At 41.3% G+C, this 22,562-nt stretch overlaps 1 protein-coding gene across 8 annotated transcripts in view; it reads left to right on the top strand.

Moving 5' to 3' along the window:
* LOC129722531 (CUGBP Elav-like family member 4) overlaps positions 1–22,562 on the top strand; it is an 868,765-nt gene that overhangs the window by 97,188 nt on the left and 749,015 nt on the right. The gene's annotated exons all lie outside the window — the stretch shown is intronic.

Below are 22,562 nucleotides of genomic sequence, written 5' to 3' on the forward strand. Positions count from 1 at the left end.
CAACATGGTTTCTTTCCTGGAAGATCTACAATAACGAATCTGCTACAGTTCTGTTCTCATTGCATCAAACATTTGGAAGATGGTGCTCAGGTAGACTCTATTTACACGGATCTCAAAGCAGCATTCGATCGCGTGGATCACAACATCTTGTTGGCGAAAGTTGAGCAGCTGGGTGCAACATCGAATCTGGTCGGCTGGCTTCAATCTTACTTAGTTGGTCGTACTCTGTCTGTGAAACTAGGAAACAGCGAGTCATACAGTTTTGTAAATTTGTCGGGCGTGCCTCAAGGAAGCAACCTTGGACCGCTGCTATTTTCCTTGTTCTTCAACGATGTTTGTTTTGTCATTCCGCCAGGATGTAAATTAATCTACGCCGATGATTTGAAGATTTTCCTCGTCGTAAGATCTACAGCTGACTGTGAGGAACTACAGCAGTATATTGATGCTTTCTATAACTGGTGCATACGCAATTGCCTGACAGTTAGTATCTCCAAATGCTCTGCGATTTCATTCACCCGTAGAAAAAAACCAATCCTGTGGAGTTACACAATCTCTGGTCAGCCGCTTGAAAGAGTCACTGTAGTTAAGGATCTTGGTGTGCTCTTAGATTCTCAAATGTCCTTTAGAGATCACTACACGAGCATAATTGCACAAGCGAATAGAAACCTAGGGTTTATAATTCGAATCGCCAAAGAATTTTCAGACCCATATTGCCTGCGTTCATTATATTTTTCCCTGGTGCGGTCGGTGCTAGAAACATCTGCTGTTGTTTGGTGCCCCAATGCGGAGATTTGGAAAAACAGAATTGAGTCAGTGCAAAGCCGGTTCATCCGTTATGCACTACGTACTCTACCATGGAGTAACCCGAGTGAGCTTCCTCCATACATTGATCGCTGCCGTTTACTGGATATGGACACTTTAGCAAAAAGGAGAAATATATCGAGAGCTGTTTTTGTGGGAAAACTTTTCGCTGGACAAATTGATGCCCCGGCCATTCTCTCTCAACTCAACATCTATGTGCCTGCGAGAAGCCTGAGATCATGGAACTTTCTACGACTTGACTACCAACGTACTAACTACGGCCAGAACGAACCTATAAGGGCGATGTGTGACGTATTCAATAGATTTTTTGACTATTTTGACTTCAATGTAACCATAGACGTTTTCAAGAATAGGTTAAGACGACTCATGTAGTGCATAAGATAGTTTAAAAATGTTTCATGTGCTTGTTAGATAGTTTGTATTGCTGGAAATCTGTTTGTTAATGTTGCACTTTGTTCTTTGTTTGTTATTGTTAGTGTATCAACATTTCATTAAGACCACTGCGGGTCAGATGGAAATAAATAAATAATAATAATAATAATAATAATAATAATAATAATAATAATAATAATAATAACGATAAAATTAAATTTCTGAATTGCCTCCTCCCGTTTGTGTAGCATGATTATTTTATTCAATATATTTTATTCAATATATCAATATATAATATAGGGTTTGCAATTCCGGGAACGATTTTCCGGTAAATGTCTTTTCCCGGGATTCCCGGATCCCGGAAACAAAAATATTGCTTCCCGGGATTCCAGGATTCCCGAATTCCTCGAGAAATTATGCAAGATTTACTATAATTTATAATACAATAAAATTAAAATAAAAATCACATCAAAACGCGAAACTGACGTCGTTGAAGTGTATAGTAGCACTAAGCTGAAGCAGGTATTACACGAAGCAAATATTCGATATTTTTGGTACGGATTTTATGTTGTGCAAATAAAAATCGTACCAAAAATAGCAAATATTCGCTTCTTCTAATACCTGCTTAAGGCATAGCACAAAGCAAATATTTGCTTGAAATGTCGGTCAATATTTGGTTACCGTGTAATATCAAATTATTTGTTTAAATTTTTTGGTCAAAATATTTGCTGTCTTATTCAGTATACTAAAAATGAGGCAAATATTTGCTTCATCTAATGTCGTTCTTTGCTGGTTAGTTCACAACTGAGCGAACATTTGTTGAATTTTTTCTTCATTCTTACTTACTTTACTTTACTTTTTTGGCTAACGGACCGTTCACCGGTCTAGGGCCGAACGAATTAGAGATATCCAGCTTCTTCTGTCTTGGGCAGCCGTTCTCCAGTCTCCCCGTACACCAGCATATCGTGCATCTTCTTCCGCCGCGCACATCCACCGCGTGCGAGGCCTACCACGGAGTTGACGGCCTCTTCCTGGTTCTCTACTGAAGATAGTTTTGGCGGCTCTCTCGTCAGGCATCCTGGCTACATGGTCAGCCCACTGAAGCCTGCCCCGCTGTATTACCTTCACTATATCAGCAAGTTTGTATACCTGGTACAACTCGTAATTCATGCGTCTGCGCCACACTCCATCTTCCAGTTTACCGCCGAGTATCGATCGCAGAACTTTACGCTCAAAAACTTCGAGCACTCGTCGATCAGCTTCCTTCAGCGTCCATGCTTCATGTCCATAAAGGGCCACCGGGAGTATCCGCGTCCTATACAGCGCTAGTTTTGTGCGAGTTTGCAAACTACGGGACCTTAGCTGGTTACGCAGTTCGTAGAAAGCCCTGTTCGCAGCTGCAACTCGTCGTTTCACTTCACGACTCATATCGTTGTCACATGTCACAAGCGTACCAAGATAAACGAAATCGTCAACCACTTCAAACCGTTCCCCATCTATCTCCACCTCAGCACCAACACCACGGGGACTCCCACGCTCTCTGCCAGCTACCATGTACTTCGTTTTGGCAGAGTTAATGACAAGTCCCAATCTCGCTGCTTCTCTCTTAAAAGGTACGAAGGCCTCCTCCACGGCCTTACGGTTGATACCGATGATATTGATGTCGTCCGCAAAACCAAGAAGCATGTGAGATTTCGTGATGATCGTACCGTTTCTTTCGACGTTTGCTCTTCGCACTGCACCCTCAAGAGCGATGTTAAACAGTAGGTTGGAGAGCGCATCCCCCTGTTTCAGTCCATCCAACGTTACGAACGCGGCTGATGTCTCGCCAGCTATCCGCACGCACGATTTTGATCCCTCCAGTGTCATACGACTTAGCTTTATTAGTTTCGTAGGGAAACCGTGCTCCAGCATGATCTGCCACAGCTCGTTTCTTTTCACTGAGTCGTATGCCGCCCTGAAGTCCACAAACAGATGGTGAGTCGGTAAGTTGTACTCCCGGAACTTATCCAGGATCTGTCGCAGGGTGAAGATTTGATCCTTCGTGGAACGCCCTTGTCGAAAACCAGCCTGGTATTCGCCAACAATGGATTCCGTTAGCGGTCTCAATCTGAAGAACAGGATACGAGAGAGCACTATATATGCGGAGTTGAGCAACGTTATCCCTCGATAGTTGCCACAATCCAATCGATGGTCCTTCTTATAGATAGGGCATATGAGGCCTTCCAACCAGTCGTTCGGCATTTGTTCGTCCACCAAGATTCTGGTGGATCGCATAGTATAGCCGCTCGCTTCCCGCTTTTAGAAGTTCGGCCGGGATATCGTCCTTCCCAGCGGCCTTGCCGTTTTTCAGCTCACTAATCGCCTTTTTCACCTCCTCCTGTGTTGGTGGCTCAACAGCTTGTTCGTCACTCAGATTCGTCATCCTGTTCCTGCTCTGCTCATCCGGCTCCTCATCGTTCAATAGCGCCATGACCGACACAGGGAAATTCCTGCTTCTGACTCTGTTGACAGTTCTATAGAATCTCCGCACGTCGTTTTGAGCATAGCTGTCCTCTGCGCTGGCGACCACCTGCTCTTCGTACTCGCGCTTTTTCCGACGGTGGGTTCTATTTTCGGCAGCTCTTGCCACCCTGTACCTCTCTCTGTTCTGACGCGTAGCCGCAGTGAGCATGCGGCTCCTGGCACGGTTCTTCTCATCTGTCGCTCTCTGGCACTCGACATCGAACCAGCCGTTAGGCTGTCTTCCACGCGTCGTACCTGCCACCTCTCTCGCAGTCGTTTCGATGGCGCCGTGAATACTGCTCCACAGCCCATTTATGTCTTCTACTCCTTCCTGCTGCTGTTCTGCGATCCGTTGATCCATCCTGCCACGCCATCAGCTTTCAACCGCTGAGTGTTGAAACGCGTCGTCCTCGCTGTGCGAGATTTCAGCACGTTCGACAACCGTGCGCGGATCTTACAAACGACGAGATAATGGTCAGAGTCAATGTTTGGTCCCCGAAAAGACCTAACATCAGTAACGTCCGAAAAGTGCCGACCGTCAATCAGTACGTGATCGATCTGGGAGCAGGCTTCTTCATTTGGATGCCTCAAGGTGTGTTTCCGAATATTCAAACGTGGAAAATAGGAGCTACATATGGCCATTCCTCTGGCCGCGGCAAAGTTTATCAGCCTCAGGCCGTTTTCATTGGTTCCAATGACCGGACGGAAGAATTCCTCCCTTCCAACCTGTGCGTTTACGTCTCCGATGACGACTTTTACGTCGTGTTTTGGGCACTCGTCATAGATTCGCTCAAGCTTGTCATAGAACTCATCTTTGACTTCATCGGATTTGTCGTTTGTCGGTGCGTAGGTGTTGATTAAACTGTAGTTGAAGAATTTGCCCTTAATCCTCAACACGCATATACGATCATCTACGGGCCTCCTCCGGATGACTCTTGTTTTCTGATTTTCCAGCACTACGAAACCGACGCACCCTTCCGCTGCTTTGCCGCCACTGTAGTAGATGTGGTACTTGAAAGAAGTGCGTGCAATAGGGTCTACTGCACGGAATTCCCTTTCTCCGGAATTTGGCCACCGAACCTCCTGAATCGCTGCGGTTTCGACTCCCTGCCGCTGTAGTTCTCGAGCAAGCAAGCCAGCCCGCGTCGGTTCATTGAGAGATCGGACGTTCCAAGTACCCAATTTCCAATTGTTCACCTTAATCTTTTTCCGTGTTCGTAGCCTAGGTCTTTGCCGATTGATCCGTTTCGTATTTCTAAATTCGTTGTTCGTGGTTGATAAAAGGTTTCGGTATGCTACCTTACCAGGGTCGCGATACCTACATCCTGCTGATGGGGCTGCCATCTTAGGTGTAGCTGGCGGGATACAGCATTCCATAATTCAGCCGCCCGCTCCGGGTCTGACGCTGTTGTACGCCGCCCCTATGGGGATACAGCCGCCTAAGACCCCCTTCTAATTTTCCAAACTGTCACTAAATAATGAATATCGCAAAAAGAATCTTTTCAAAAAATCTTAGTTTTCTACACATTTAAGACAACAATGTTTGCTACAATCTGTCGAAATTTGGTGATGGTAGAATGACAATCAAACAGAAAACCATTTAAATCAAACAAACCGTTTTTTGTGATATAAAATGTTTTATTCATTTGTCAAATTTTTGGAAGAGACCTTCTGAAACAGTAGTCGTGAGTCAACACGAAGAACTGATATTATAGAATGACCTTTTTATCAAGAAGGAACAATTTTACAAAGTTTCAGCATAAACGGAAATTACACGTTAGAAAAAATATTATTTTTTTGATTTTCCATGCTATGCTTGAAATAAAGACGAGGAAATGGTGGAGTAATTGAACCATGTCCGATCGTTGCTTTTACCGTCTGCGGTCGAAAAATGATCACCAACAAAAGAAGTGAGATTTCAAAGTTTTTATCACTATTAGCAACGTTCTGGATAGTGACAGAAAAACAATGACAACTTCAATTAAATAATGTTGATGCACTAAAAAACTAGGTACCACTACGGAATGCTGCAATCAAATGAGCGAGTGTTTCAACAAAAAACATGCATGAATAAAATCGTAACCTGTTGCACTCTGGCAAGTCTGCTTGCTACTAGTCGACCTTGCATGCTAGCTTTAATATGTGATTAGTAACAGTTATACTTCCGGTGTGCGTGTCGTTGTGCACTCGAGCAAACAAAGCAACAATAACAACAGCAACAAATGGTTTACAAGGTCAAATCGTTTGTATATTTTAGTGTCGGCTGTGCTGGGGAAGTGCTTTGATGGCATCATTGTGGGCACGCGATTGGTTGAACTATAACCAAATTGCCTATGATCTTGATCTTGGGTGGGTTCCAAAAACTTTTTTTTTGCGTTACATAATTTATGGATGTCACCTAAGTAAAACTAGTTTAGTGGGGTAAAAAGAACTACGTAATGGCGGGTAATAGTGAAAGTAAATAAAAAGCCGCTTCTGCCAAAGAATTATTATGCGCAGACAGTTTAAAAGTAATCTTTCGGTTACATTGGTAGTTCCAAACATAACGAATGACAATTGGTAATAAACGAGCTTCATGAAGGCTTGTAGGAAAGCTTGTATGCATGGTAAAATGAACAAACAGTGCTGTTGTTTCCACCATCAAAGTTGCAAAAGCCATGGAAATAAATTTCGATTCTCCGTTAATAAGTAATTGGGCATTGAATTAGATATTTTTTTTTTCTTTAATTGTTATTATTATTTGTATTTTGATTCTCTTAGTGTTGCATTTACTATATTTTTTCATTTATTCAATTATTAAGTATTTATTCCTGGATTTCTCCCCATTATGCCACTCCTCTATTCAAAAGATTGAACATAATATGATCATAAAATATGAGTAAATTTATTTGATATAAGTGTATCAAATGAATTCAAAGTATGAATTTGATAAAAGAATTTATAAGATTGTAATACTGTTCGAGAATGGTAACCGACTCCGAAATGTACTGTAAATACTCAGTCATTTTGTCTCTGGGAAATCGTTAGAGCTAACACGTTCTACTTCTCGAAAAAAGTTAGTTGCAGAAATGAAAAATAGATGCAACTATTTTCTTTTCGTAATATGGCACACACACTCTGCTACAAAATCTGACGGAAAAATGGAGGCAATTCGGTCTTTTGCAGATATTATTACTGCAGATCTAAATTAAGAATCTGGACATGAAATAACATGAATTGCTTTATTTCAATTACCGATTACAGTTATCAGTAATTAGACGGGCGTTGTCGAGATCATTTAGTAGTTTAATTAGAATCATTAGACAATAATAGGAGAAATATGATTGAGACTACGTTACCTAAAACGTTATTTAACGGTATACGTTATAAACGGCATATGAAACGGCATATGTTTTTATAAAAATTTGGAAGAAATATCATGACCTATGTTGTTTTTGTATTTTTTTGTTTTTTTTTTTTAACTTGAATGTTCAGTGCACGTAGTTTATTTCTGTACATTGATATCAAGTCTTCACTGTGAGACTTTTTATGTCTTTTATAACATTGAAAAAATCAATTTCATTTGAAGATATCGGGAATAATATTGAATTATCCTAACCAAAAATTAAACAAACATGACCATAAAAATAAACAACACGTATTATTTTTATACACGTCGTTTTAAATTTACAGTGGAGCTATAAATTCATGGTGAGGTCATTCCACGCTAGTTTTCTCACCTAGTTATCCAAGGCCACGCGACGTTGTCAACTTATTCAACTACATTACACCAAAGTATTTCGGGTGGAACCTGGTCACTTTATTTCAATGGATCCGGCTTTGCATTACTTCCTGCATTCTTCACTTTGAAGAGCATTTTTTTAGAAGAAGCTGCAATTCATAAATTTGAAGCAGATTCTCTGCCGACAAAAAAACAAATACCTACAGAAACAACAGAACAAAAATTCTTGCCGATTCTCATCTGTAGGAGCCATTGCTCTAGAAGAGACAGATTATTTACTTTACATAATAATATAAAGTTTTTCTCGGTTTCGTTTTCATCCTTATGGTTTTCTCCAAACATATCGCTTGCACCTCAACTTGTTTGAATCGGTTGCTGGTCGGTGGAAGTAGCACTTGGGGCCGTTTTACTTTCGGAAGAGAATCGTTTGTATCCCAAAGAACGTTTCTACCGAAAACTTCATGTTTTAAGAGTGGGTATAAACGATAAAATACGTTGATCTGTAATAGCGGAAGTTGTGGTGTGTTTTCATGTATTTTATATTCAAAGAAACCCACATTCAAGTATTGGATTTCAATTTTCCCGAGAGAGCACTCTTGCAATATGCAATCTTTGGATTCATCCTCTATCTGAGGAAAAGCATACTAAGCGAATCTTTTGGGAACACTCAAATCGCAATCCTTTTCTCCAACTGCACTCAAATAGAAGAAGTTCTGGAATTCCCATCTCTTTTACTCAGAGACACCAAGTAAACTGCAGGCTTAGCCATTGCGAGAAAAAAAAAAACATCCGGATTGTTCTGTGCTACCTTCATCATCAGAAGCAGCGAATATATGCATCTCTATGCGCGGCCGAGTAAAACTTTTGTAAACAGGCTTAAAGGAGTGAAATTTTATTGTTTGTTGCCTGCCTTGAATAAATATGATTTCTCCTCATGGATTCACTTTTGTGCTAGACAACCAGTTCTATGAAGTTTTCACCCGCTCTCGATAGGAGGGAGGCCTTTACGTAGCAGAAGGCTCTTTCGGTCTGCACATGCACGTGCTTTGTTCTAGCGGGTTGGTTTGAGATTTCGTCTTATGAGAACTGCATTTCTCGAAAAAAAAAAAACGTGTGGGCAAGTGGCAAAAAACCTGGGTTTGGAATATGTATATTCCCAGAAAATGATTCCCGAGACTGTTTCGATGTTTATGTTTATGTAGTGCAAATAAGCGAATTCTATCAGGAGTTGAAAAACTAGCAGCAGATGGAGAACTAGAACAAGTGCTGTATGGATTTGAAGCAATTTATATTATAGCGTAATTTACAACATTAATAAATTTGGAGCAATTTGGTGATTTTTATCTTAATTGCATACCACACAGTGACACAGTGATTTTTGTTTTTCACTTAATTTATTATAGTTTTGTTCATCCTGAAGTAATGAGTTACGCAGGAACGAAAAATCCATTCTTCTTGAAATTAATTGTAATTACATATAATCAGGATTTGAAGAATTTGATTCGATTCACTGGACTGACGAATTTTTGGTAAAACTTGTAAAGAATAGGTGTATTTCTATACAATTTTGACCACTGCAGACTTTGAACACTTCACGATTTTGATCGATTCGCGTAATGATATTTTTTAGAACACAGTTTGTGCACTATAATATCTGAAAAATTAACACTGTCTGAAAAACGAAAACTTACGAAAATTATACCACAATTATCAAATACATTTGAACGTTGCCGTTCATTCTGATTAACACCGACGGTGATTACTTTTTTGGCTCAACTCAACCGCAGTCGCCGGAACAATGTGCAGAAAATTGTGTCTTTATTTATCCGCTGCTTTCGCTGGTGGTCATGTTTGTTTCCTGTGGGTATGATTTTACACTTGGTGAGAATTACTCCCTAGGGGAGAGATGCTGTGGTGTTGTTGTAGTCAGCATGACTTTGAATGTTAGTTACCACCCACCGAAAAGAAATGATTCTTCTGTTTTTATGTCCTTTTTGTGCAGTAAAAGCAAGTCACAAGTGGTAAGATTGATGAAAATGAGAAAACTTTTCTTTCCTTTTCCAACTGGAAAATCCATACGAGTGTTCTTGTTCTGTGTGCTTTTTTCCATTCGTCATCATTCTTTTATCTTACTTTCCTCTTTTGTTTCTAATCCGTTAAGGGCGTGCGTAAGTGACGACATATGTAATTGATGCGGCTTTTCTATCTCACGTGACTTGGTTAAACGATTTTTGTCTTTTGTTCGGTTGGGCATGGATATCCGCCATGTGTTGGTTTGAGATACTGTGCGGCATTTCCAAGACGGAAGATTTTGCTGATAGATATTGCTGCCATAATGGGGTTTGATTGCGATCTCATTAATTTTAATTTGCGTTGTTGGTAGTTGCGGAAAAAATGGCACAGCAACATTTGTGATGGATCCGAATCTAGAGATTGTTGTGTCTAGCTATAAAGATGATTTCGTTTTAGTGGTTATTCAATAGATCGCAGAGCACTAACTAGCTTAAAATTAATTATCGTTTCATAAGTAAACACTGTTAAGCAAATTTAGTAGTTATTCAAGTGGCAATAATAATTGTCATTACGAATGAAATTATATCGCCAATTAATTGATTTTATTTCTGCTTAACGATAATTTTTGAACGGAGCGAAGAATGTCTGTTATCAGTTGTTGCGTTGTCTGCATATAGCTCTAAAACAGCAAGAAGGCGAAGGAATGTGCGGCGTTGCACTACGGGTAGTAATAACGCTTAGGTTACTTTTAGATTTATTAGAAAATAGAGTCAACTCATGTTAAGAACTGTTTTTCGAAAATTTTTAGAAACAGAAGGATTTATGATAACTCGTAACTTTCGAACCAAACGTTTAATCTTTATGCCTTGCATTGTTTTCTTTTTCCTTTTTGAAGGACTAATCACTGGGACCAGAAACATAAGATCTATTTTTTGTGATATTGCCCAGGTGTTAACAGTATTATTATTGAGAGCAGAGGGTATTTTGTCAAGAAGAAGGGATCGAAACCTCGTTCCTCTTATTAATATAACGCCACAATTACTATGCCCAGGAATAGAACTGTTATACGTTCTCCTGGTCAGTTTTATTTTAGGACGGACCTATTTTGTCAACAAGGTGATCAACAGGGGCCTTGTAGTATTTCACATGAAGGAAAGGTATGTTGTGAGAAGTTATGGTTATGGTTAATACCTTTGATGACCTAATGACCTAGATCTACAAACATCCGTTTGTTCAGGTGAACTCTGTAACTTGGCAGCTGCGGTGCTCTATTAGTAAAGAGTTTGAGAGACTGTTTCTTAACACTAATTTTGTTCAAATCTGTCACAAAATCGTAGAGATAACAGAGTTTCATGACTTTCACAGCTTGATCACAGATGTTTATCACAGATTGTAATGATATTCAATAGCAACCCATGGTGCAACTAAACCATTGATTTTGCGCTAAAATTGCAATCATCGGTCTAGTCATCTTTGAAAAAAGTGAGCAATTTTATAGAGGGTTTAATACACACACTCACACATAAATACGGAGAATATTCAGATCCTAGAGCTGAGTCGAGTGGAATATGACATTCGGCCCGTAGGATGTAATCCTTTTGTGATTGCTACACTTTTATTGAAGAAAAGCTAAAATAATATATGATTTTTAAATGATGTGTTTGAATTGGAGATAATATAAACAAAGCGTCACAACAGACACATTTTACTATCACAAGAAAATAAGAGTTCAACAAGTACAGCAATCAAAATAATGATAATGAACGCACTTTCTACTGTAGACATGAGGTTTTGCGATACAAACCAGTGCCATCTCTCTACGGTGGATGATGAAAGTATAAAACGAAAACTCAACAATATCCAATTTCATTCGAACGGGAGCCAAAAAAGAGCAACGACAGGGTCTTTGGTGCTCGTTAGGAGTATTTATTTTATAGCAAAACTTTGTTCATCGACTAACACAGATTTTCCCCCCAAAAAACGTAGGCCTGTTCACTTGATACTTGACATTTCACTTAAAGTCCTCGTCGACTTGGGCGAGCCGCTTTCATCCCATCATCCCGTTCGTTTGGGTCGATTTGGAAAGTAGGGTTTTAGGTACTGGATTTTGTTGAGGGTACACCGAAGTGAAAAAGGTTGAGCATGAAACATAAATTGTGTAGCCTGTGAGCCGTCCAGTCGGTAACCACTGGAAGAGTGCCACCATTTCCACCAGGAACTGAATTCGGCCGAGGGGCCAGGAAGGGAAACGCTTTCACTCAAATTCCATTTTTATTTAAATTAAAACGCTTCGTTGTTTTACATTTTTATTTGTCCCTGTTTTGGCTGTTTTGTTTGCTGGTACCGCTTCCCAGGCGACAGAGGTTCTATGGTTCTGTTCCTATTGCAATCTGGTTGCTGTTATGCTTATCTCAACTTTACTTGTTTGCTTTAAAACAAGAAAAAACGAAAACCACTTCTGTGGAAAAAGTAAAGCGGGTGATAGTGGCACATACCGAATGCATAAAATAAGACTTTAAGATTTTTTATTTCGGTTATATGTGCGGTTTCACTTTTGCGGATGAACAGCAGCGAGCGTTACGATGAAAAATTTGGCATTTATTTTTGGTTTTTATACCGCAGTCAAACAGTTTATTTGTGGATTGTTTTGAATTAACCCATTTTTGGCCGAAAGGTACAATTTTTTTTTATTCTCGCTTATTTTCCGTCGGTCTAGTTCCGCCACTGTTGTGGCCAATCACCGACGCCCAGAGAGGCGACTCCACATCCAGGACCCTAACTCACGACCCGTTTATTAACGGACCGGCGCCAACGGCTTTACTTCCTCATGCGATGGAAGGCGTGATCCCAGAGATTTTTCGCCTCAGAAAATCTCCCGGTGTCGGCTAGGATTGAATCTAGACCAGTTGGGTTGGTTGTGAGTGAATCACGCCACCTCACAACCATCGACACCTATGTCGGCGGTGGGATTCGAACCCAGGCGTCAAGCGTGGTTGGCGGAGATGTTACCAACCACACTAGGCCCCCGCCGTGAAAGGTACAATTGTATTATAGTGTAGTAATAAAAAAGGGAACGATAGAATAATTTCTCAGAGTAAGCATAATGTAAAAATCATAATAATTCAAACTCGTGTTTTAAATTTTTATATTGTTTCATAAATGTATTATTTATCAATATGCATGTGAAGTTATTGTTTGAAAAGGTAGAAATCGGTTGCTTCTTATTCTGTCTTTCAAGAGTTAGAAGCCGAGGTGGATAGTGCTGTTATGTTTATTTGACACACTGACTTTACAGCCAACTTTCAGTAGTGTAAAGGACAAATGCGCTTCGATTTTACTGACAGTTTCCTCCAAACCGGAGTTGGAACATGACAACTGACTTGTTGGACCAGCATCGTACCTCGAGATCAGCTGAGAGGCTCATTACTTTAGGCACAATCGTTTCAAAATATCTCTGGGATAAGCGATGGATTTAAAAAATATTATATTAAACATCTTCTTATTTTTAATGATTATAATGCAAGTTAAGCTATTTTTATTCTATTACATTCTCCCACTTACTGTACTATATATTTCTAAAATTTCCAATTAACTATTTTCCCAGTTAGTACACTTTTTAATCGTCAACTTCACACTTACTGCTTGAAATAGAAATATAATAAACTTCTGTACCACATAATTTTGCCATATAATTGGTTTTGAGTTCACGAAGAGAAATGGTTTTAGAAAAGCTCACATGTGCAGGCGGATGAACTTATCCAGAATTAACATGATGGTATGCGTGCATCGTATATGCATTCATCATTTTGTATAGAACATACATTAACATACACTATAAACGCATTCATACGATGACACGTTATTCAACACAGTATGACCAGGAACAATTGGAATGAATTCTAACACAACTGACCCTAATTGCTGTACACAGATTACAAGATACTCGAACTCATGGATGAAGTTGAGCTTATTGGCTGCAAACCTATGCCTCAATTTGGTACTAAATGGTTGATGAAACCAAGGACCGTTTTGGGTATGGAGCTGGAAGGTAACTTCCGAAGAAGTTGAACTTTCATGGAGCAAGAACCTCGCAAAAGCATTCAGGTTCAGCCGATTTACTTCAAATGATAAAGAGCAGGGCAGTGTCCAGTGAGGAGTCCCGTGAAGATACGTAGATCACTACGAGTAGCTTTTTGACAACCACAGGGTTGGGGTAGATGAACTGTTTGACTTTTCTGCAACCCTGCGCATGTTGCCATTGAGATGCTGTTTCTAGCTTGTCTCATGTACTTAGTTTATCTTCAATGGCGGATGTAGAGGTACCCAGAATCGGTTCGAGTCCAATAAATTGCTGTGCAGATCTTGCCTGGCTAGGCTGTCAGCATGTTCATTTCCCTTAGATTCCGCTGTGGCCTGGTACCCAGTAGCCTAACATTGCTGAGGCAGGTTATTTTTGTAACGGCCCATATGAATGATCATGGTCGCGAGCTCGTACTACATAGTGGTCGTACAAAGCAAACTGCGTTCTGACCGGAATAGATGCCTATCAGCATCACTATAAGACAGGACGCCACGACTAACGAGACGCGAGGAGTCAATGAAGTACCATAAGGACATGTTCGATAACCAAGTCGCAGTGGGAATGGTCAAATGCCTAGAAGTCTAGCTAGATGCAACGACTGATAACGGTGTGCCCGGATGGGTAAAAAAACACCAAGGAGAATTAAGCTTCCATCTGGCACAAATCCCGTCACCAAGGCGCTAAGCACATGGCTGCTTTAGGAATGTGTGAATATGGAGGAAACTGCTGAGTATGTCTTCTTCATATAACCTCGCTTTGTGATCGCGAGAAGTGACATAATGGCAGAGAGCGGCTCGGACGCTATTCTGGTCAACATAGCCCTAATACCTGGAGACCGGTTAATAGGGGCGCTTCCCAGAATGTCTTAATTTACTTACTTATACGGTGACAGACCAACTATCGATCCAATGCCGAATCGCCATGTCGCCATGTCACTCGGTCTTGGACTGCTATCCTCCAATCTCCCCTAAAACCTATTTCGCGGGCATCCTTGTCGACAGCTCACATTCGACGAGTGCGGGGCCTACCTCGAAGTCGTCGGCCTCTATCGAGATTTCTACTAAATATAGTCTTCGCTGGTTGTTATTCCGGCATTCTAGCTACATGCACAGCTTACTGCAACCTGCCGTGTTTTATCCGTTTAACTATATCCGTCAATTTGTACATCTGGTACACTTCGTGATTCATGCGTCTGCGCCAAACACCTTTTTTCAGTTTGCCGCCAAGGATTGAGCACAAAAACCTACGCACAAAAACACCAAGAGCTCGCCGATCGGTCTCTTTCAACGTCCATGCTTCATGGCCGTAGGGGGCCACGGGAAGAATTTGTGTTTTGTGGAGTGCAAGTTTAGTACGGGTTTGTAGAGTGCCGGACCTTAGCTGGTTACGTAATCCGTAGAAGGCCCTGTTTGCAGCTGATATCCGCCTATCTCACGGCTATCCTCGTTGTCACATGTTACTACAGTACCCAGGAAAATAAATTCGTCGACTACTTCAAAAGTTGGGAAGCAACCTTCCGCCTACGCAAGAATACGCTCCCAATGCTGTCATTACCTCTGGCGATGGAGTCTTTTTTCAGCATCTCTAGCTTCCCGGTATCTTCCTACACTCTGACGAGTCACAGTGGCTAAAATGCAAAGTCTGGCGCGGTTCTTTTCATCCGTCGCTCGCTGGCACTCAGCGTCAAACCACTCATTGGACGTGGCTGCCGCAGATGCTCCCAACACTTCTCCCGCTGTGGTGCTGATTGTACTTTGATTATGCCTCCACTGTTCATTCAGGCTACCTCCAACTTGATCCTCGAACCGCTCATCGACCTTCCGCAGGTACTCTGTAGCCACTTCTCCAGTTGATAGACGCTGGATTTTCAACTGTTTCCTCTTTGTCGTCGTGGGTTTTAGTACGTTGAACAACCAGGCGCGAATCTTGGATACCACGAGATAATGATCCGGATCAACGTATGAACCTCTGAACGACCTCACGCCTGTAACGTCTGAAATGTGCCGACCATCAATCAAAACATAGTCGATCTGAGAGCAGACGTCTCCATTTGGGTGCCTGCAGGTGTGCTTACGTATATTCCGGCGTGCTACAGATAGCCATACCTCTGGCTGCAGCGGAATTGACAAGCCTCTGGCCGTTGTCGTTCGTAGTAGAGTGGAGGCTTTCCCTACCAATCACGGGGCGGAAGGAGTTCTCCTGCCCGATCTGCGCATTTGCATCCCCGATGACGATCCCAGAATGTCTTAGAGCTACAAAATAGGCAGATTGTCTTAGAGCTACAAAAAAGTTGTCGGGTTGAGCTACAACATAGGTTATACATCGGCGAAAGCCAATTACCTGGCCCGTTCCCAGAATGCCGTTAACATTGTACGATTCTCCCAAGCTTACAAAAATCGTGGGATGGACAACTTAATGAGTGAAAATGCATCAGTATCCATCATTTTCCTTATCGTGGCATCCATGGCAGTAATCCGGAAGAAAGGAAGCGGCCGTCCAATGAAGATTTCCCTTTTTTTGGGGGGGGGGGGGATGTTTTGTGAATAATTTATTTATTTACTAATATTTATTCAAAATTTATATTGTGTGTATATGCCAGAATATACCATATGTGTTAAAAACCGAAACCCGACAAATCTACCGCAATGTCGTCCTATCGAAGTTTTTTTTCGGTTTATTGAGCTCTATGGTGTATAAGGATAATTGGAAGGTCGAGAACATAGAATGATTCATCAACAGGATCGAAAGCTGCATCAAGGAAATCGACTTGGCTACAGACAAGCTACAGACTACATATGGAAGGTAAACTGCGAGCCGATCCAAAGAAATTTTGGAACTTTGTCAACGAACAACGGAAGAAATCAGGCTTTCCATCCACGATGGAATTCGCTGGTGAGAAAGCGGATAATGTTGCCTCTATTTGCAGAATGTTCGCAGTCAAATTTTCAAGCGTGTTCAGCAAGGATACACCAACGGATAGGGACATTTCTGATGCTGCTAATAACGTTCCTTTCCCTGGCCGCTCCATCGCCTCGGTCAACATTGACGACAATGCTATCCTCGCTGCTGCTAGTAAATTGAAACATTCGTACTCCCCAGGCCCGGATGGTATTTCAGCAACGCTACTTAAAAAATGCATTACTGGTTTGGTCACACCGCTTTCTCACTTGTTTCGCTTATCACTCGCTACTGGTATATTTCCCACAACTTGGAAACAGGCCTTTTTGTTTCCGGTCCACAAAAAAGGCGATCGCTCGAAAATAGACAATTATAGAGGGATTTCGGCTTTGTGTGCAATTTCGAAGCTATTCGAGCTAGTCGTCCTCCAACCAGTTTTTTCTCATTGCCAATGCTCTATTGCGGACGACCAACACGGATTTCTTCCTAAACGTTCCTGTGCTACAAACTTGCTTTGCCTGACTAGTTACGTGCTTGATAGCTTCGACAAACGATGTCAAACCGATGTGATTTACACGGACCTTTCAGCTGCGTTCGATAAAGTAAATCATCAAATCACTGTTGCCAAACTCGACCGCTACGGATTTAGTGGCAACTTGCTCCACTGGTTCGAATCCTACCTGCGAGGACGAACTCTTAGAGTAAAAATCGGCGACGAAATTTCGGAATCATTTGTTGCTACTTCCGGGATTGCCCAAGGTAGTCATCTTGGCCCGCTGGTATTTTTGTTGTATTTCAATGACGTACATCACTCGCTAAAATGTCCCCGCCTTGCCTTCGCTGATGACTTGAAACTGTTCAATGAAATCAAAAACGTCGAAGACGCCACTCATCTTCAACAACAGCTCAACTTATTTACACGCTGGTGTAAGTTGAATTGCATGATACTAAACCCCGATAAATGCTCTGTGATAACGTTTACCAGAAAGCACCGCCCACTACATTTCGATTACACATTGGATGGGACTCCAATACAGAGAGTCGAACACGTCAAGGATCTTGGAGTCCTCCTTGATTCCAAACTCACCTTCAAGCAACATATATCGTTCATTGTTGCTAAAGCCTCTAGGCAACTGGGTGTGATTTGTCGCTTGACGCGGGACTTTAGAAATATACAATGTTTAACGACACTCTACTGCTCACTTGTTCGGTCCTCGCTAGAATTTTGCTCTACTGTCTGGATTCCTCACTACAATAACGCAATTCATCGCATCGAAAGCATCCAGCGCCGGTTTGTGCGTTACGCACTTAGAATGCTCCCCTGGCGACAGCCCATGCGCAATACCCGATATGAGGACCGCTGCCAGCTTCTCCAGCTCGAGACTCTCCAGCTTCGTCGAGAAACAGCACGCGCCATGGTAGTGTCGGACGTTTTGACATCCCGGATCGATTGCCCAGCCATTCTCCGCTTGATCAACCTAAACGCGCCATCTAGAAACCTGCGGAGGTCATCTACGCTGCAACTACCTTTCCGCCGCACTAACTACAGTGCTAACGGTGCCATCACTGGTATTCAGCGAGCTTTCAACCGAGTTTCATCTGCCTCGATCTATCGCATCGAGTTTTACGCTCAAAATTCATTTCTCTGTTTCGTAGTGTTTTATATTATTAACCATTAGGACTAGCTATTTATGTCTGTTGGTAGTTGCTTGCTTATAAATAAATAAATAGAGATGTTAAAATCGGATGAATCTGCTACGACGTTAAAGCTAGCTGACATGAAACGAATGGGGTCGCGTTGCCCATATGATGCAGTGCGATGCGGTAGCGAGAAAAAGTTTCTCCGCCTTAAAGACCTTTCAGAGCATACAGATTTAACTGCTGCAGAATTTTCGGGGCGCGATTTCACCGGTTAAAAATTTTGAAGACAAACACAGTCTGTGTATCGAAACGTCTTTGTTGCAGTGTTTCCATGCCCAAAAGCTGGCAGCGATCCGAGTACGCCGGTAGCTGCTGCGGATCTTGCCACGAAAGAAAACGTAGAGCGTACGTAAATTTCCTTTGCACGGATTTAATTCTTGCAATCCAGTTTGCGTTGAATGGACACCACACTACGGAGTTTGTTTCAAGGACAGATTGCACCAGAGAGTAGAATAATGATCGGAGGCACAGTCTGTAGTATTTCTTATTGTCTTGAATAACTTGACATCGTCTGTAAAAAAACATTCGGCAATTTCCTGGCAACACTAAAGATACATCATTTATGTACAAGGCAAAGAGCAGTGGTCCTAAATTACTGCTCTGCGGAACGCCTGAAACATTTGAAAAATGAGTATAATGTTGTGATCTAATCTTCACGTAGAGTGTACGATTTACCAAAGAGGACCTTAGCCATTGCACCAGAGCGGGGGCCATTCCAAGTTTCTCTATCTTAGCGAGCAGGATACCATGGTCGACGCAGTCAAATGCAGCTTTTACATCAGTATAAACCGCATCAATTTGGCCTCCTTCGGTCAAATTTTGTAGGCACGTTGCAGGGAATTGAACGAGGTTAGTAGCGGTAGAACGTTTTGGATAAAAACCATGCTGATCGATTTAGATATAGTGTTTACAGCTAGCGAAAAGTGCATCATAAAAAACGATTTCAAATACTTTTGAACAAGCGCAAAGAGAGGTTATGCCTCTGTAATTCTGCACGTTGCGTTTGTTATCTTTTTTGTGCACTGGAAACATGGTCGATATTTTCCAACTGGTTGAGAAACACATCGTCGCAGCGACAAGTTAAGTAGTAAACAAAGCAGGCGTATGAACACAGCTTTACCTTTTTTTAGGACGGAAGAAGGGATGCCATCGGGCCCAGGAGCGAAAAAGAAATTCATTTTGTCGATTGCAGCTTCCACTTGGCGATCGGTTACCGTGAATGAGCTAAAGTCAATGACGTCTCTGGGGATACCATTTACAGCTGAATTTATTTTGTAGTTGTAGCAGTAGACCAGCGGAAGATCTGCTGAAAATGTTGAGCAAATAAAGCGCACTTCTCGAATGTCGTGTTACCTTGGCGATTGTTCAAAAACATGTTCTTTGGTCTCCTTTCCTTTTGCTGTTAACAAACATCGGGGGTTTCGTCTGATACAATTCTGCATCCGAAAAGTATACCGGTTGTACAGGTAGCGATTATAAATCCGATAGGAGTTACTAGCATAATTGAAGGTTTGTTTCGTTAACGGGTTCCGTGTTCTGCAATTTCTGCGTAGCGCCAAAGACCACTGTCGTTTCAGTTGGCGCAAGCGAGTTTTAGATTATGGAGGCTTAGGTACTGGCCGGCGAACAGGAACACACTAAACAAGTGTAGTCTTGATGGTGTCATTAAAATACCCAATTGCATCATCTAGGGAGGGTCCACTTTCCAAAAACTGCCAGTCGATTTGAGAAATTAAATAGCTCAAATGGTCGAAGTCAGTTCTGCGAAAAATTTTGTTAGACAAAACGGATCCGATGGATTGGACATGGTTTTCAATAGCAGTAACAACAGCTCTGCGACCAGGAGGCAAATAGATAACGCCGACACTGATTTTGTAAAGCGGCATGTTCCAATGTTATGATCAAGCTGTGCCACACGACCGACCCCGGACCATATGACGGTGTTCACTAACCGAATTTTGAAGACTTACGTTAATTTTTCTTATGAAATAAATTAGTTTGAAGGAGTATCCTCTCTGTTATACTTTTCTTGACCCATTTCTTCATTCTCATTTTTAGTGGACATCCGTCACACCTCAAAGTTCAGGTTCTTATTAATCAATATGTCTCTTCGTTTCGCACAATTTTTAGTCTAATTTCGTATAAGAAATGTATGAGAATGCATACCGCAACATTTGTACAATGAATACATTGAAACAGATTCAATTTCGTGCAACACTGGCATAACTTAAAATCACAATATCGAGAAAAACGCGGTTGAAAATTTCTTTTTAAATTTTCAAGAAAACTACATCAGAAACTCGAAATGTGAAATTTTAAATCGTGCCAGTGTTGCACGGAACTTATCACATACACAAAAGTTTCGATATACTTCGGCTTCGGGCGAGCAACCAGTTTTGGGGCGCTCAAAAATTATGGTTCTTTTTCGTCGGCCGTATTATATAAACGGTTCGCCCATCCCCAACACGGTAGTAGTCTTCTAAAAACATTACCAAATCACTACGACGATACCAACATCGGTTGATATTTTATAAGCGTAATGATTTGCAGTCAGCTAATACATTGTAGATACGCTAGAGCAGCGGTTCTCAACCTGGGGTACGCGTACCCCTGGGGGTACTCGAAAGCCTTCAGGGGGTGCGCGAAAGAAAAATCAGTAATGGCGGACCAAGCAATTTTTCGTTATAATACTACATTTATTGTTCAATCTTGCTCTTAAAACATGACTGTAGCAATCAAACAAACCATAGTTCAATTTGAAACCTGAACTAGACTACCACAACATGATCTACCAGTATTTTTTTCCAGTCTGTGAGAACATTCCAAGCCACGGGGTACAATCGTTATGAAAAATATCGCCAAGGGGTACGCGGACAAAAAAAGGTTGAGAACCGCTGCGCTAGAGTGTTAGGTGTGTTATGATCAACACACATTCATTAACCAGATTTCGGATTTAAACGAAAGTTGCACTAGTTTCATTCAATGTTGATGTGGTTTTGCACCATCTAGCTCTTGCATGATAGTGATGTTTCAGTTGTGTTGGTATGGGCTTCTCAGAATATTTTATATACCTATTACAGTTCACCATTATTTCCACTAACGGATTTGAAACCTCTTCTATCGAGCAATGTTCAATGACAGAACAAACTATTAGAACCTGTTTATTTATCTCTCGCTGAATAGCGCTATGTTGTCTTAACATACTGTGGAACAAACTTTCAGTTCATATTTAAATCAGTTAAATTCGAGAGTGAAACACAAATGCACAATCTCATGTCTGAGAACAACACTTTTCAAATGCAACAAAAAATGATCGAAACGGTGCAGCCATTGGTTAAAATATGTCACCATCTTGATTGAAACAAGCTAGTAAGCCTATGTTAAATGTTGATGTTAGAGATATGTTGATGTTAGAGAAACAAAGTTCGTTTTAAAAGAAGCTGCCAAACACCGGTTCACAATTCTCAGTGGATTATATTTGTGCGAAGCGGTGAGGTAGGCGATTAAATTTCGAAATATCTTTTGATGATATCTGGAATGACAGCTTTGTTCTTTAAAAAATATGATGCCAGATATAAAATTTGAGCTGCGTTAACAACACCTGGTGATGATGAAATTTTATTTTCACTTTATTGAATAAACATTTCACCGGCATATCATATCGCTTGCGACTTATACTGATTCTGTCATCGAAAGCTACAGAGGGCTCGTGTGATCTGCACTATTTTCAAGTTTATACCGTCCTTCGCTTTACTAGAAATCTATTCCATTTCCATCGCCATCATCAATGTCGTCATCAGGAACATCATTGCTAGCATATTTGCTGTTATGTGCGCTTTCACTGTCAATCAATCCTTTTTCGTTATAGATTTTGATGATGCGGTGAAAATTTAATTTGCATTTGACATCAATGTGTCAGGCACGTGTATTGTGAGTCTCACCAAGCTCCGAGAATGTCCGAGCTGGTATTTGTTGGGTTGCTAGCAGTGTTACCCTGATGGAACGAATGGATGGATGGATGGATGGTTGTTGCCTGATACTGTGGGCATATGTTCTAGAAATTCATACATGAATGTATGCTAAAGTTAATGTCGAATGTTTCGTTGGGTATAGAGGTTGTGTGGCGAAGGTTGACGGATGAAGAGTTAGCAGCTTCTGAGCCCAGTGGGTATTGGGAAATTACAATGCGAGAACAGTATGTAGGAATTGTCAATGAATTTTCCCTTCGTTATCACAAAATACACGACAGGATTTCATTCGACTCTCGATTGTGCGCTCAGCCGAAGGCAATATGCGAATTATTTTCCCGAAAGCAAGGTATTCGTCCTGGTACTGATAGTCAGTCGGTAGAATTTGCACTTTGGCGTGTGATCCAGTTTACTGAACAACATCAATGTACCGTTTGCTGATAAATGGATTCACGCAGCATGTTAAGCCAGTCTCGACAAG

The sequence above is a fragment of the Wyeomyia smithii genome, chromosome 2 (genome assembly GCF_029784165.1).
Source record: "Wyeomyia smithii strain HCP4-BCI-WySm-NY-G18 chromosome 2, ASM2978416v1, whole genome shotgun sequence".
NCBI lineage: Eukaryota > Metazoa > Arthropoda > Insecta > Diptera > Culicidae > Wyeomyia > Wyeomyia smithii.